The 17,970-nt window shown below is 34.0% G+C and overlaps 1 protein-coding gene across 1 annotated transcript in view; it reads right to left on the bottom strand.

Annotated features, from left to right (window-relative positions):
• CTNNA3 (catenin alpha 3) overlaps window positions 1-17,970 on the bottom strand; it is a 1,601,461-nt gene that overhangs the window by 8,719 nt on the left and 1,574,772 nt on the right. The window lies entirely within an intron of this gene.

Genomic DNA, 17,970 nt, shown 5'->3' with positions numbered 1-17,970 from the left:
TTCATGAATATTTCCCAAAAAATTCTACCTAAAAGTGTCTCTTTTTAAACCATAGAACCTGTAAACCTAACATGCAGTGTGTTAAAGTAGAAAAAACCAAGGATTTTCAGTCAAATAAAGTTGAGTTTAAGTTTACAGGGCTGCCTTAGAACTTGGACAAATCATTTAGCCATTTCCTTCCTAGTTTTCTCAGATATTTAATAGAAGAAAAAAATTCTTACTAAAGTTAAATAATAAGTGTCAAGAACCTAATACAGTGAGTGCCAGACTGTTTATTATTGAATAATGTCCTTGTTTCTTTTTATTTATTTTTTATTTACTGAGGGGGGGGGAGGGATTGAGAGAGAGAGAAGGGGAAGGGGATGGCCAGAGAGAGAGGGAAAGAGAGAATCCCAAGGAGGCTCTGTCACTGTCAGCACAGAGCCCAACACAGGGCTTGAACTCATGAATTGTGTGATCATGACCTGAGCTGAAATCAAGAATCAGATGCCTAACCAAGTAAGCCACCCAGGCACCCCATTTCCTCTGTTTCTCATGAAGACTGACAAAATGTTTAATTGAAAAGACGCATTAATGAAATTGATAAATCAAACTTTTTTCTCACATGATTTTGTTTCTAACTGTTATGTTTTCCAGTTGTTCACAAACATAATCTCAGGGGTAAAAAGAGTGATAGTCCTAGAACCTTGCAAAACACCTTAGAGCCTGGCCAAGTTGGTTCATTTTTATACAACTAATGCTTCTTCCATTATTGTAGTGTGGCAGATTGTCATCCACAACCAACTCATCCAGGAAGATGTGCCTCCTCTGTCACCTCTCTGTGATGTGTGCTGTCAGGGTTGAGACTCAAATACCAGCTCTGTGGTTGCTAAAATCCATCAGCAGCTGCGTGGCTTCAGTATTCTACCTTTGCAGCTTGAGGAGTCACATCTCACACATGGAATAAATGAGTGAAGGAAAGTAGTAAGCTGAGGTTATGTGCCTGCGGCAGTGGTCTAGCTGGCTGCTTCCTAGGAAGAAAATTTAATTAGTTCCATTATATGCCAAGCCTGAGATCCTTGAAAAGGTAACACCAAAAAAATATGTAATTTGAAAGGCAGTAGTACTTGGCAACTACACATCTTCAAGTCTTTTTACTTATTGAAGCCAGAATTGTAAAGTCTGGACATGTGGCAGGAATGACAAATGCTTTGCAAATATTAAACAGGATTTCATGAAGCACTCACTCACATGTATTACAGAGGACACTTAGAGCTTCTGAATCTGTACACAACTTAAAAAAAAAACAACCATTAGATTTTAAATAGAATAATACCGTTCGTTATCAGTGTTCCTCTATAGATAGATTATAGGCCATTATCTGTCCTTTAATAATAAGCAATTTTTATCAAAAACCTCTGGGAGCCAGTTAGACCCTGAAAGTAATTTCCAATCTCACCATAACAAGAAGGAAGTTTTTCTAAATGAGGAAATAATAAGAATAGTATTGAGGACACTTGGTAGTATTCTCTCTCAAACATGAATACTCAGTTTATTCCAAGGACTCTGTGCTACCATAAAGTCTCCCATGGCAGAAGGTTCTAGAGACCTGCTCTCTTCCAGGATTTCACCAGTCACTTTCGATTTTCTACCCTTTTCTCTTTTTGACTTTGTAACCTTGTCATGTATAGATTTTATTTATTTCATTTCCTTTTGATTTTTCCATACAAGTGATATGAAGTATTCTTGATCAAGGCATCAACTGAGAACAAAAATGGCTTCTGAGGTTTTAAACCTCTTAAGGTTATATGTAAATATTTGCATTCAAGGATATACATATATATATTCAGTCTTCTATTTCCTCCCCCCTCCCCATTTTCCAAAGATGATTCTTACCAAAATGAAAGAGCTCTGATACAGTAGAAGTCTGCTGTCTTACTGCAGTAAGTAGAAAGATAGCACCCTTCCTGTGCTCCTGTTCTGTGCTTATTCTTATAACACTGGTGTGGCTTTAAAATAACTAAACTTGTTGGTCTATTAATGTTACAATAAATTTCTCAGTGTGTCCAAATATAAATCAGTAAGTTCTGTTTCATATTTTCTGAAGATCTAAATAAATGTTAAGAGAGTATGTTTAGTAAATTAGCTCTTACCCTAACCGCAAGATGTATTTTGCAAACAATCCAAATTATGACCATCTAGAATCTTACTCAATATTATCATTTTATAGAAATCTTAGTTTAACTAGTTTAGTTTTTCTGTTGTGCTTTGTAGTATGTATTCTGTGATTTCAGTTTAAGCTACAGAGTACATTTGTCCATTCCTAAAAATGTTTTGAGACAAAAGATTTAGTCCTACTCAGATATGCCTATAACTCTACGCTATGGAAAAGGAGTAGTTCAACAACAATAAAGACATTTTCTTTTTCCTCATAAAATATCAACATTTTTGTCCATGTGACTACTATACACAGAACATCTGGATTTTTTTTTAAAGCCACTGTTAAATACCCATGATATAAGTCCTCCACAACGATGGCAAGGTGGAATGCCTGTTGGAAAACTGTTGTCAAAATCCTGATAGCCAAGAAAAATGAAAAGACATGGTAGTTATTCCTTCCTTTTCTTTTCTAAGTTTTTTGTCTACATTATGTCAGAACACCAGAATGTTTCCTACTATACTATTCTAACTCTTCATATTCTGGGTACAAGACCTTTATCAGATACATGTTGCACATGAGGATGCTCAGGAAGTGAACCTCCCTTCTATGGATGTGGATCTCATGCTCTTGCACCTGGGCTGTCATCTGGGGAAAGCATAGCTTCCCAACCCCTGTGCGAACCGCCTTGCAAACTATTGCCACTGGGACTCCTGTGGAGAGAAAAGCCTGATGTCGCCTGAAAAGATATATTTCCTTTCCTATAACCTTCTGAGTAAACTGGTGCCAAGTGTAAACTATGAAATTCTTTTGATTCCCAATGTTTACCTAAAGTTAAAAACCCCTGGTGGATATTGCACCTGCACAAAACAATACTTGAAAGGCAAATGTGTGGAGTTTGGCTTCAATTCTAATAAGAGCTTATAATAATCGTGAATATCTATTATGTGCTTCCTGTATGCTAGCCCTGTTCTAAGCAACTGACATAAATTAATTCACAGAAACCATATGAGGTAAGTACTACTATTATCTCCGTTGTGTGGATGAGGAAACAAAGGAACTGGAGCTGGAAGGTTTGGTAGCTTGTTCAAGGTAATACAGCTATTAAATGGTAAGACTGGAATCTGAGCCAAGTGAGTCTAGTTCAAGTACTTGGTGCTCTTACCCATTATACACTCTGCCTTTCAATTATATATCACTTCTAATGTGTGTTTATTTTCCGATATAGAATAGCTGAAAAGACTGCACAAACATTAATATAATGTCTAAAATTAAAAAAAATTAACTACCTAATAGCTACTTTGGGGAATGTTATAGAAATGTTTTAATGTACACTGGTACTAGGAAAAAAGAAGCTATCTAACTTACAAAGTATTTTATTAGGATGATGGTTTGATAATGCTTGTACTCCATCATTTTCTAAGAAACACTTTTTAATTTGAAATAGCAAATAGAAATACTCAGCCTTCCTCATAGGCACCAAACAACTTAAAAACTTTCAGATTAACACTATTTTATAATAAAAAAATTTAAATTTTAAAATGTAGATCTGAATAAGTTTAAAAAATAAACAAATTGCATTATAGATTCTAGGAGATAGGATTGCATAGCATTATTTAATCTTTAAAATGTGTCATAGTGTAAACATAAACCAAAATTTTTCTGATTCTCAAATTAAATTAATTTGTTTGTCTTAGTTTGCAGTAGAATGTAGGATTGGAAAAGATCTGATACAGTTCAATATCCTCCAAAAAGCAAATAATCCATTTAAGAAGTGGCCAGATGAAATGGCCAAAGAATAAACAGACATTTCTCTAAAGAAGGCATACAGATGGCCAACAGACAACATGAAAAGATGCTCAACATCACTCAACATCAGGGAAATGCAAATCAAAACTACAATGAGATACCACCTCATATCTGTCAGAATGACTAAAATCAATAATATAAGAAACAAGTGTTGGGGAGGATGTGGTGGAAAAGGAACCTCTTGCACTGTTGGTAGGAGTGCAGATATGTGCAGCCATTGTGGACACAGTATGGAGTCTTCTTAAAAATTAAAAATAAACCTGCCCTACAATCCAGGAATCTCACTACTGGGTAATTACCCCCTAAATACAAAAACAGTAATTCAAAGGGATACATGCACCTCTGTGTATTGCAGCATTATTTATAATAGTCAAGATATGGAAGCAGCTCAAGTGTCCACCCAGAGATGAAGGGATAAAGGAAATGTGATATGTACATGTATATATATTTACATATACATACATACATACATACACATATATATATACACACATATGCATATACATATATATAATGGTATATTATTCAGCCATTAAAAGAAATGAAATTTTGCCATTTTCAACAACGTGGATGGAGTTAGTGAGTATAATACTGGGAAAAATAAGTCAGTCAGAAAGAGACAAATACCAAATGATATCACTCCTATGTAGAATTTAAGAAAGAAAATAAACAAGCAAAGGAAAAGAGAGAGAGGGAGACCAAGAAACAGACTCTTAACTATAGACAAAAAAACTGATGGTTACCAAAGGGGATGGGAGGAATAGGGAAGAAGGATTAAAGAATATACTTACCATGATAAAAAAAATAAAAGAAGAAAAGAAAATGATTAAAAAAACAAACAAAACGAAACAGGATTTGGTCCCCTAACCCTTCAGGCTTTATAGTTAATATAATTAATATACTTAATTTTAAAGTTCTCAGTTAAATTGTTCAGAAATAAGTTCACCACAGGTAATGTGAAAGAGTATTATGTATGTATGTTGGTAGATGATGAATAAGAGCATAAATATATTTTCTAAAACTTAAAAATTTGTATAATCTTTATAACTTAATAGGTATCATTTTCATTTCTATATTGATCTAACAGTGGTAGCTATTTACCTTTGGAAACGCTTAAATAGATATTTGTTAGCAAAAATACATCATCTAATTCAATATGTTTTTATTTTCCATCCTGAATCTCTCGAGGACCTAATTTTATCCCATTACTTGTTCAACATATTCTTTTGTTTCTGAACAGATTTTTAGAAGAATAGCCTGTATTGAAAGCATTTTCTCTTTTCAGATGCATTCAAAAATGCTAAACGGTCAAGCTGGCTTCATGGGAAAATCAAATGAGGGACTTTGTTAAGGCTAGTCAAAATGGAGTTACATACCCAAATTGAAATTGTCAAGCTTATAATTAAATTGAGAAGGTGGCTCCACTTTGAATATGAAAAGTTATGCTAAAGGGCCACTGATTGGATTCACATAGTACATTTGTACTTCACCAACTCTCTATTAGAACATGACAACAGAAAGGGACAACTTAAGTTGTAAGGGGGGAAAATCAATGCAAGGAATAACTAAAGAAATTTAACACAGCTGAGATAGCCAGACATGAAATGAAATATGACATTTATTCAGTTGTAATATTGTCCTGTCAAAAACATTTCAAAGCTAATTTTTTTTTCTAAAGCCTATCTTCTAGGACAAAAATATTATGCATCATCTTAAAAAGAAATAATCACATGGGTTCCTGGGTGGCTCAGTCAGTTAAGCATCTGACTTCGGCTAAAGTCATGATCTTGAGGTTCATGAATTTGAGCCTTGCTTCAGGCTTTGGGCTGCCAGTCAAGAGCTTGGAGCCTGCTTCAGATTCTGTGTCTCCCTCTCTGCCCCTTCTCCACTTATGCTCTCTCTCTCTCTCTCTCAAAAAATAAATAAACATTTAAAGAAAAAAGGAAGTAATCACAAACACAACACCAATGCAGGTGCCTACTCAAAATCCCTTTTAATTCTATTTGAAATATCTTGTTATAAAAAATGTGGTTGGGAATATAAATGATTAGCTATCCTTGAACCATGTTGACTTGAAGGTAAATACTTAGCTGAAGAACTAATTTTCTAAAGGATTTATAGCCCAGGCACTAGTTACAAAAATTCAGAAAAATTAGTATACTCATCTTCCCTAAGTAGAGCTGGGAGGAGTGGGCAGAGTTTGGCATGGTTCTCTCAATATCCAGNAAGTATACAGCCAACTGATCTTTGACAAAGCAGGAAAGAATATCCAATGGAAAAAAGACAGCCTTTTTAACAGATGGTGTTGGGAGAATTGGACAACAACATGCAGAAGAATGAAACTAGATCATTTTCTCACACCATGCACAAAAATAAACTCCAAATGGATAAAGGACCTGAACGTGAGACAGGAAACTATCAATATCCAGTGTTTTAATCTGTGCTTTATTTTCTCTCCAGCATCACACAGGGAACTGAGGTCTACCCTCTCCATAGACATCTACTGGCAGAATTCAACTGGCATCTTGATGATGGCGTCAGGAACTCTGGGCTGAGAGCAAGGAAGCGCCAGCCTTGGCCCGAGATTCTACACTTATCTCATGCATGACCAAAGGCAAGGAAACACTAGGTTGTGTGAAGCTGAAAATCTAAATGGCATCAGCTTTCCAATTCATGCAAGGACTTCTAGTCAACGGATCTTTTCACATTCCTACTATTTTTCAAATATCTCTTGATTATCCTTCTACCATTTTAACCTCTCTATTAGAAACAACTAACATTTCTTAGCTTACTTCTCTCTACTACAAACATCTAATAGAAGAGTTGTCTGTGTCCCTAGCACTAATCCAAAGGTGGGTCTCTACTACTTCTGGAAAATCCCCTCATTGGGCAAATGGGTTTATAGACGGACACCAGCCTGCAGTTGACAGACAATGCTATGTTATGCTGTTAGCAAATTACTGCACTCATTCTACCCAAGCTCTGTTTCAAACTTCTATTTTCATCAAACCTCTGGAACTTCATATTCTCACTTGTTCTGAAGAATATCTCACTTAAAAAATATAAAGAAATAAGCAAGGAAGCAAACAATACCAACAATGAATCAGAAACAAAAATAGAAGCAGCAAAATGAAACTGCTTGAATCTAACCTTTATTCTTCTCAATCTCCATTAAAAGGAAAGAGTTATCTCTCTTTTTTTGTTGGTAACCAGTGCTTCTAACTCTGCTCTCAATTTTATTTCCCCCTCCTTTCCTAGGGACTGTGCACATGAATTAATGAATTAATTCTTTTATACACCACATCTTTATTCGATTCCTTTTTATTGACATTGTCTCTGTAGTAGTTAAATGTCCAAAAAATCCTATCTTAAAACACAGCCAGACATTTTTAAAGGTTTGCTATATTCTGATGCTATTCTCCTCACTCCTCAAGAAATTTCTTATTTTCATATGACCAATTTTTCCTTTTTCTAATATATATTGATATAATATTAAATATATAATATATTATACATAATATAAAATATATAATACATAATGAGACATATTACATATAATATGTATTATNAATATATGTTATATATTATTATATTATATATTGGTATATATTAAATATATAACATATACTAAATATTCAATATATAACCTTGTATATCTGGTTTCTTTCAATCAAATATCATTCATAAGGTCAATTAATTCTCATTCTGATATAATATCACCTATGTAAAAACATCATAGCTTATTTATCCATTCTACTATTGATAGACCTTAAGGTAGTTTAGGGCTATTATGAATAGTAATTTATGAATAGTCTGTCACATGTATTTTGATGAACAAATATATGAAATTTTGTTGGGTATATACCTGAAAGCACAATTACAGAAGCGTAAAAACACACATCTTCAGTTTTATTGGATACTTTCACATAAAAGTGAAAGTGCTCCTGCAAGTTTATACTTCTACCAGCAATATATGATAGTTCCAATAACTCTATATCATCACTTACACCTTTTCCTTCTATTTTTCACCTTGGCCTTTTTGGCAGATTATAGTTGATATCTTAACTGGCACTTCACTAATAAGTAATGAAGCTGAGTACATTCTCCTATGTTTATATTAGCCTGCATCTAGAGGCCTTGCAAAATTCACTTAATTATTCTTACATATTTTTCTAGATTCTTTTGGATTTTCTATGTATACAAGCATGTAATCCATGAATAATAACAATTATATGTCTTCTTTTTGTTTATTTTGTCCCTTTCTCTTTTGCATTATTACACTAGGTAAAACTGACAGTGAGAAGTGGTGATGCCACGTATCTTGGATTCATCTTCTACCTCAGGGAGAATGTTTTCCATTTTCCATCATTTATTTCTTAGTCACTTTATGGATGAGGTGTTTATTTTTTTCCACTTTCTAGAAAGAGAGGGTTCTTAGTTTTCTTTTTATTATTGATTTCTAACCTAAAATACTATTGTAATTGGAGAACAAACTGAATGGTTTCAAAAATTTAGTATTTGTTTAGACTTTTTTTATGACACAACATATAGTTAAACTTGATATGTGTCAGGTACACAAGAAAGGAAGGTAAATTTTAGTATTGTTAAATCAATATTATGTTATGTCAGATAGTTTCCATGAGCCCCTTATCAATCAGGCCTGGAATTCTTATCCCAGCTATCAAGCAACCACTGATCTACTTTATATCACTATAGATTAGATGTAACTTTTCTAGAGTTGTATTTAAGTAGAATTCTAAAGTATGTCTTGTCTGTGTTTTGCCTATTATACTCAGCATTATATTTGTAAGCTTAACCACTATTACTACATGTATCAGCAGTCTATTCTGTTTATTATCAGGAGTATTAAATTTTATATGTATACCTCAACTTTTAACTTATTGATTGGTTTGCAATTATTATTATTACTATTATCTTAGAGAGAAAGAGAACATATGAGTGGGGGAGAGGGACATTGGGAGGGTGAGAGAGAGAGATAGGGAGAGAGAAACAGAGAGAGATAGGGAAAGAAAGAGAGAATCCCAAGCAGGTTCCAAGTTCAGTGTAGAACCCTACACAGGATTCAATCCCATAACCCTGGGATCATGACCTGAACTGAAATCAAGAGTCAAACACTTAACTGACTGTGTAACCCAGGCGTCCCAACAATCTTTTGTTATTATAAATAAAGCTGTTATGGCCATTCTTGCACAACTATTTTATAGCGTGGTTTATTTCTCTTGGAAAAATATCAAAAGTAAAACTAATAATTGTATTTTAAGAGTATGTGTAACTTTCTAAGAAACTATCAGACTGTTGACCAAAGCCATTTTCCTGTTTTCAATTCCCATCAGCAATGATACAGGAGTTATAATTACTCTATCTCCTTGGCTGTACTTTGTATTTTCTATCTTTTGAAATTTTAGACATTCCAGTGAGTATAAAGTGAAATGTAATGTCACTGTGGTTTCTATTTGCTTTTCACTATTAAGTGTATTGATGATACGTTAGTGTACTTAATAGCATTCAGATCTCTTCTTTAATGAAATATCTGTTAAATATTTGGCCTCGGTTTTGGACTATCTTCTTTCTATTCAGTTTTAGTGTTCTTTAGATATTCTGCATACAAGTCCTTTGTCAAAAACATAAAATACAAGTATTTTCTCCCAGTCTGTGATTTTTCTTTTCCTTTTCTTGACTGAGTCTTTCAAAAAGCTCACATTTTTTTTTTAAATTTTTAAAGTTTATTTATTTTTGAGACAGAGAAAGAGCATGAGCAAGGGAGGAGCAGAGAGAGAGGGAGACAAAGAATCCAAAGCAGGCTCCAGGCCCTGAGCTGTCAGCACAGAACCCGACGTGGGGCTGGAACTCACAAAGTGCAAGATCATGACCTGAGTCGAAGCCAGAGGCTCAACTGACTGAGCCACCCAGGGGCCCCATCAAAAAGCTCAAGTTTCAAAATTTGGTAAAGTCCAATTTATCAATTTTTTTCTTTATGGATAATGATTTAGTTTCCTGTCAAAAAAATGTTTGGCTACCACAAGTTTACCAAAATTTTCTTTTATGTTTTCTTCTAGATGTTTTAAGTGTTACATTTATGGGTAAGGTTATGGCCACCTTTGTACTGACTTTGTTTGTGGAGTGATGTAATGCACTTTAAAAAAAAATATGGATATCCAGTTCTTCATCATTTGGTGAAAATATTTTTCTTTTATCTTTTAAGTTATCTTGAAACCACTGTCAAATTAAATTGACATATATGGTGGTTCTATTTCTGGACTTTTAATTTATTTTCATATCTATTTTTATCTGTATGCCAGTACCATACATTTTGAATACTATAACTTTATATCAAGGTTTGAAATACAACACATTCAATATGTATTCTTTCTTTTTTAACAATTAATTTGACTGTTTTAGGACATTTCATTTGGATTTCCATATAATTAATAGAATAAGCTTGATAAATTTTTAAAAATGCCTTTGGAGATATTAATTATGATTATGTTTAATATATAGATCAATCTGGATAGAAATGGCAACTTAACAATAATGATTCTCGATCTATGAACATAGTATAGCTCTCCATTTTTAATGCTTAATTTCTCTCAACATGAGTTTGTAGTTTTCAGTTTTAATGTCTTGCATAATGATAACTCTTCCCCTCATATTTCATATTTTGTATTACTATAACGTATTTTGAAACTTTATTCTTTGATTTTTCACTGTTAATATATAGAAATGCAACTGATTTTTTTGTTTTATTTTACTTTTTTGTTTGTATTTTGGTCTTGTTTCTTGAAACATTTCTGCAGTCCACCAATTGCTTTCAGTAAGAAATCTGGAGTGTAGTTAAGGCTCACACTTATTTTTTTTCCTTCTCTCAGGACTTACAGTCTTCTAACAGTTATTGTCAAGTATTTGAAAATAGTTGTAATATATATTTCATTCAGTATTATAGTTTTCAGGGTAGCAAAGAAAGTCCATTCTCAGTTACTACAATATGCTTAGAAGCAAAAGTCAAGTTTTGCAAATTTTTAAAAGTGTATATATTTTACAGTATAGTTTGGAGTTCATAGAGATTTAGAATTGGGATACAGTCTTCTCAAAAGATCTCTTCATCACTGAACCATACTTCTTCACATATAGCAATTATGCCTTGAATTCTACTCTATCAACATTTTGATTAGCGTTTGAATAGGACATCTTTTTTTAATCTTTGGCTTTCTACTTTTATTCATCCCTACATTTAAAATATGTTTCTTTTTCAAGTATTGTATGGTGTTTTCCTTACTCTAGTTTAGAAATTTTAGTTCTTTACTGCCTCCTTCATTCACCTATTATGTAACATAATTATTAAGGTTATATTTATAACTATGTTACTATTCATATTTTATTTAACATATTTATATATTATCTACCTTTATCATTCTTATTTCTTTTGGGCTGATGAAATATTTTATATTTTCCATTTTCCCTCTCTAGTACTTCCTCAGTTCACATTTTAACTACTTTAGTTAGTCTAGAGATGAAAACATCCTTTGGTTTCCTAAAGTTTAATATAAAGTGTTACTTTTACCATTTTTCTGTAATAGTAGCATATAAAAAATTCGAATTCCACTTACTCATTTCAATTTTTACAATATTGTCATCATGAATTTTACTTCTAAGCATATTTTAAACTCAATATGGCAATTGTAGTTTTACTTTGTACAGTCAGAATTTATTTTTATTTTCTCATATATGTACATTTCTTCCCTACATCTCCATGTTTCTGTTTTAAAAATTATCCTTCTACATACGAAAGTACCTTTAGTATTTCTTTTTTAAGTGGTATAATGGTGTGAAATCCCATCAGTTTTTATTTTTCTTAAAGGATCTTCATTTTAGCTTTATTTTTAAAGTATATTATTCCTAGTTATAGAATTCTAGACTGGCACTTGTTTTCTTTCACCTTAAAGAAATCATTCCAGTTTCTTCAAGATTCCATAATTTCTTCTGAGAAGGCAGTTATAAGTTTTATAAATTTTCTTTGAAGAAAACAGGCCTTTCCTCTCTGGTTGCTTTCAAGATATTAGCTGACTTCTCTTTCATCAGCAGTTTGACTACAATGTACCTACTGGTCAGATTTTTTTCTTTCACATCTGGCTTTGGATCCACTAAATCTCTTGAATTTGTGTGAGTTGATCTGCTCAATTAGGGAAAATTCTAGGCAATTATTTCCTTGAACATTGCTTTTGTCTCTTTTCCTTTTTTTCTTTCTTCTTTTCTTTTTTTTTGGGGTGTGTAGGGGAGGTCCAAATGCAGTCATGTTAAATATTTTGTGCTTATTCTAAATGTTGTTTATCTGGCTTTTTTAGTTGCTGTTGGTGGAGCCACTCGTTTATCATGACCCATCATTTGTTTGTTTGTTTTAATTTATTTTGAGAGACAGAGAGAGAGAGAGAATTATGAGCAGAGGAGAAGCTGAGAAATAGGGAGAGAGAGAATCTTCAGCAGGCTCTATGCTCAACACAGAGCCTAACATGGGGCTCAATGTCATGAGCCATGAGATTGTACCTGAGCCAAAATCAAGAGTTGGACACTTAACTGACTGAGCCACTCAGGAGCCCCCAAAAGAACATTTCTTGACAAGAGGTGAAGAGCCTAGTATTATAACTGTTTCCCATCCCAACACACAGACACACACACACACACACACACACACCATGTTTCTCAAATTAGCATGAGTCCAGTTCTATTTATCACAGTCCTTTAAGTAAAAGTATCATTCAAGAGTCTCTCATGGTTTGCCTCTCTCCCTCTCCCCCACTATGAGAGACTCTTGAATGCTGAGAACAAACTAAGGACTGATGGGTGTTGGGGGTACGGGGGAGACGGGCATGGAGGAGGGCACTTGTGGGGATGAGCACTGGGTGTTATATGGAAACCAACTTGACAATAAACTATTTGTAAAAAAAAGAAAAAAAAGAAAAGAAAAGAAAAGAAAGTATTCAGAGTCCAGTGGGGAAAAAAGATACTATTCCAGATGTTTCTAACACAAAATGTAATACAAGAGCTTGATTATTATGAGGTAATCCTCAACTCAACAGCAGCCGCATAAACTGTTACTATTCCGGGTACTAAAAGAAATAAAAAAAGATGAAGCCATGAAAGTAGCTAAAACACCCGAAGTAGATGATGGCTTGCCAATAGTCTGCAAATTGTCTTCCATTGGTTGAACTGAGTTCAAAAATGCATAGTCAAAATCTCTTTGGTGAAGAAAGGCTCTGAGAACAATAGTAACCATGACTAGCAAAATGAGATTTTTGCCTGAACAAGCATGTCTCCCCAGTGACAATATGCCATGGTTTCATTCATAAAATTCATAGTACTTACCTTTCCCTTTCTGTGAGTATAATATTATGTGTGTCTGTGCCCTCATTAAATCAAAGAACTATCATTCAATCAAAATCAAGTAGTTATTTTCCCTACTTCTATTCTTACTAAAATAAAATATGGGAGAGTAACGGCTGCTTTAACTCTTATAGCTCTTGCATGCTTAGGATCTTTAATATCCTGTCAAACACGCCTATGCTTCTCTAGAAAAATTCTGGTATTTTGTTAGGAAAATAAAATCTACAGAAGTAAAAAGAGTTAATAAGTAAACTTTAAATTATTACTTATATACATAAGCATACACACTGTATATACTTATATATGGAATGTGGTTTCCTGATTTTAAACAAAATGTCAGTTTCCCAGTTGTTTTGTTGAAATACTTCTGAAATTCTGCTCCATGTTGCAGTTTTTTTGTAACCCAGCTTTTCCAGAGTTTCTGAAGATTTGATCGCTGTTTAACATGACTCTATGAGACATAGTATTGGCTTCCATTTTTTTAATTAAAACTTAATTTCACAATCAACTAGTAAAGAAGAGTTCTAAAGAAAACATGATTAGCTTTTGACAATTGCTACAGCAAAATATATGATATAGTTGCCAGTTTTCTGGACTCCTGTGTGCCTTTTTAATATCTTTTGTTTCCCACAGTTTCATTTAACTGGTTACACTAGGTACTACGCCAGCCCCAGGCCTGCTATGGCCTACAGACATTACAATTATGTGCTGTGCCAGTGGTTTAAATCTATGATAAACAGCAGCAGCATTAACTCATATGATTATTGCTTGATCCACACACTGGAAGGGCAGCAGGTAACAAGACAAAACAGTGCTTCAGAAATTATTCCAGGAGAAGTCGAGCAACAAAATGCTCTCATCTCAGATGTGAGGCATGGAATACGTCAGGAGTAAAAAAAATGCACCATGAGGAAAAACAATTAAAGTGTCTTTAAAACGACTGTCTTCTATTTATTTAAGACTCACAAGCTTTGCATCTGAGAGAATATCAGAGATTGGGAAAGTGTCCACAGTGGGGAAATACTAGAAAGTTCTCTTCTTGAATTTAGTCTCTTTTGAAATCAGAAATCACTCTCTTCCTGCCTAGAGTGTCTTATAAAATGCAAAACAATCTTCCAGAGTCTCTCTATAGATAAGCACAGCTGTCTCCTAGTTGAGGGGATGAAGTTCAAACACATTTCAGAGCAGCTGCTGGTTGCCCTCCCAGCTGCTTGGAATACCGGAAACTTTATTGGCAGCAAGCCCCAGCCCAAAGCAGTAGGCGTCTAAACTATCCCCCAGGCACTGGAATTAAGCAGGCAGTAGAAGTAGGAAGCCATATGTGGTTTTTAATCACTGTGATCTTAGCCTCTGTGTGAATTTAAAAAATATAGCCCACATTGTAAGCAAGGGTGATTCAGTACTTACAAATCAATCAATATGATGCATCATATCAATCAGAAAAATGATAAGAAACACATGATCATTTCAATAGACACAGAAAAAAGCATTTGACAAAGTCCAATATCCATTCATGATAAAACCTCCCTACAATGTAGGTTGAGAGGGAATATATCTCAACATAATAAAGGCCATTTATGAAAAACCCATAGCCAAGATCATCCTTAATGGGAAAATCTGAGAGGTTTTCCCTAAGGTCAAGAGCAAGACTGGGATGTCCACTCTCACCACTTGTACTAAACATAGTCCTGGAAGACCTAGCCACAGCAATCAGACCAAAAAAAAAAAAAAAAGATATAAATAAAAGGAATCCAAATTAGTAAAGAAAAATTGAAACTTTCACTATTTGCAGGTGATATGATACTCTATTAGAAAACCCAAAAGCTTCACAAAAAATTGCTAGAACCAATACAAGAATCCAGTAGTTATAGGATGCAGAATCAATGCACAGAAATCCATTGCATTTCTATACACTAATAATGAATCAGCAGAAATAGAAATTAAAAAATATCCCATTTATGATTGCATCAAAAATAATAAGATAACCTAGGAATAATCCTAACCAAAGAGGTGAAAGACCTGTATTCTACAAAAACTATAAAACACAGGTAAAAGAAATTAAAGATGGCACAAACAAATGTGAAGCTATTCCATGCTTATGGATTAGAAAAACAAATGTTGTGGGGCACCTGGGTGGCTCAGTCGGTTAAGCGCCAACTTCGGCTCAGGTCATGATCCCACAGTTCATGGGTTCGAGCCCTGTGTCAGGCTCTGTGCTGACAGCTAGCTCAGAGCCTGGAGCCTGTTTCAGATTCTGTGTCTCCCTTTCTCTCTGACCCTCCCCTGCTCACGCTGTCTCTCTCTCTCTCTCTCAGAAATAAATAAAACATTAAAAAAAAGAAAAACAAATATTGTTTAAATGACTATGATACCCAAAGCAATCTACACATGTAATACAATCCCTATCAAAATACCAACAGCATTTTTCATAGAACTTGAATAAAGGATCCTAAAATTTGTATGGAATCACAAAAGACCCTGAATAGCCAAAGCAATCTTGAAAAAGAAAACCAATGCTGGACGCATCACAATTCCAGATCTCACGTTATATTACAAATCTGTAGTAATCAAAACAGTATAGTACTGGCACAAAAATAGACACATAGATCAATAGAACAGAATAGAAAATTCGGAAGTGAAACCACAATAATATGGTCAATTAATCTTTGAAAATACAGGAAATAATATCCAATGGGGAAAAGATAGTCTTTCAACAGTGTTGGGAAAACTGGAGAGCAACATATACAAGAGAATGAAACTGGATCACCTTCTTATACCATACTCAAAAATATATTCAAAATGGATTAAAGATCTAAATGTGAGATTTGAAACTATAGAAAATACTAGAAGAGAACACAGGCAGTAAGCTCATTGACATCAGCTATAACAACATCTTTCTTGTTATGTCTCTTGAGACAAGAGAAATAAAAGCAAAAATAAACTATTGGGGCTTCATAAAAAAAAAAAAAAACTTCTGCACAGTGAAGGGAGCAATCAACAAAAGTAAAAGGCAGCCTATGGAATGCGAGAAGATATTTGCAAATGACATATCTGATAAAGGGTTAGTATCCAAAATATATAAAGAATCTATAAAACTCAACACCCCCAAAAACCAAACAATCCAATTAAAAATAGGCAGAAGACATCTACAGACATTTCTCTAAAAAAGACAGCCAGATTGCCAGCAGACACATGAAAAGATGAAAGATACTAATCATCACTAATCATCAGGGAAATGCAAATCAAAATTAGAATGGGATATCACCTCACACCTGTCAGAATGGCTAAAGTCAACAACACAAGAAACAAGATTTGTGAGGATGTGGAGAAAGGGGAACCCTCTTCCACTGTTGGTGGGAATTCAGACTGGTGCAGCCACTGTGGAAAACAGTATGGAGAGTCCTCAAAAAGTTAAAAATAGAACTACTTTATTATCTAGCAATTGCACTACTGGGTATTTACCCAAAGAATACAAGAACACTAATGCAAAGGAATGCATGCACCCCTATGCTTATAGCAGCATAATTTATAATAGCCAAGATATGGAAATGGGATAAGTATCATCAATTGATGAAGGGATACAGATGATATGGAACAGAAGACATATGTGTATATATACATTTTATATTGTATATACACTTATAGACAATATAAAATGGAATACTACTCAACCATAAAACAGAATGAAATCTTACCATTTGTAATGGCATGGATTGAGCTAGAGAATATAATGCTGGATGAAATAAGTCAGTCAGAGAGAGACAAATACCGCATGATTGGACTCATATGTGGAATTAAAAATAAATAAGTAAAGGGAAAAATTAGAGAGAAAAACCAGAATTACCAGAAAAAAACATTCCAGAGCGTAGGTGGGAAGGGGCCTGAAATAAAGCATGAGGATTAAGGAGAACACTTGTCATGATGAGCACTGGGTGATGTATGGAAATGTCGAATCACAGTTGTTCACCTGAAACTAATAAATACTGTATGTTAACTAATTGCAATGAAAATAAAACCTAAAAAAAAGAAAAAAAGCATAAATCCCACAGTGCCAGTGTTGATTCCATAGGTCAGTGTGCATAGGGGGAAGGGAGGAAAGAATAGAGCTGAGTGGTTAAGAGTATGGGCTCTGGAGAAAAACTACGTGATTTCAAATACATTCTTTCTCTAGGTCTTGTTTTTTTCCTCTGTAAAAGGGGAAAACAGCATCTACTTCATAGGATTGCCACGAGGACACATTAAGTACATACACAATGCACTGTATATACACTGATTCACTAGCACTACAATGATTATCAAGGTTTTGAAAACAACAACATTCCTTTCCTAATGGTTATTGCAAAAATTACAAAAGAATGAGGAAAGAAGTTTAATAATGCTCCTCCTTTTTGTATGTTTCTGTCAAGTCTACATGCTTAAAAACATTATCTAAAATCCTAGTAACAACCTTGTGAGGTAGGTGTCATTTTTCCCATTTACTGAAGAACTATGATTCAGAGAATTTCATTGTCTTGCATGTGGTCACACAGGCAGTAAGGAATAAACTGGAAATAAAACCCNCACAAAAAAAAAAAAAAAAAAAAAAAAGGAAATGTTTTCTATTTCAGTGAAATGTCTTTTCTCAATTG

This window comes from Crocuta crocuta, unplaced genomic scaffold, assembly GCF_008692635.1.
Source record: "Crocuta crocuta isolate KB4526 unplaced genomic scaffold, BGI_CrCroc_1.0 scaffold167, whole genome shotgun sequence".
NCBI lineage: Eukaryota > Metazoa > Chordata > Mammalia > Carnivora > Hyaenidae > Crocuta > Crocuta crocuta.
The sequence above is the reverse complement of the archived record's forward strand: the minus strand, read 5'-3'. Positions and strand labels throughout refer to the sequence as shown.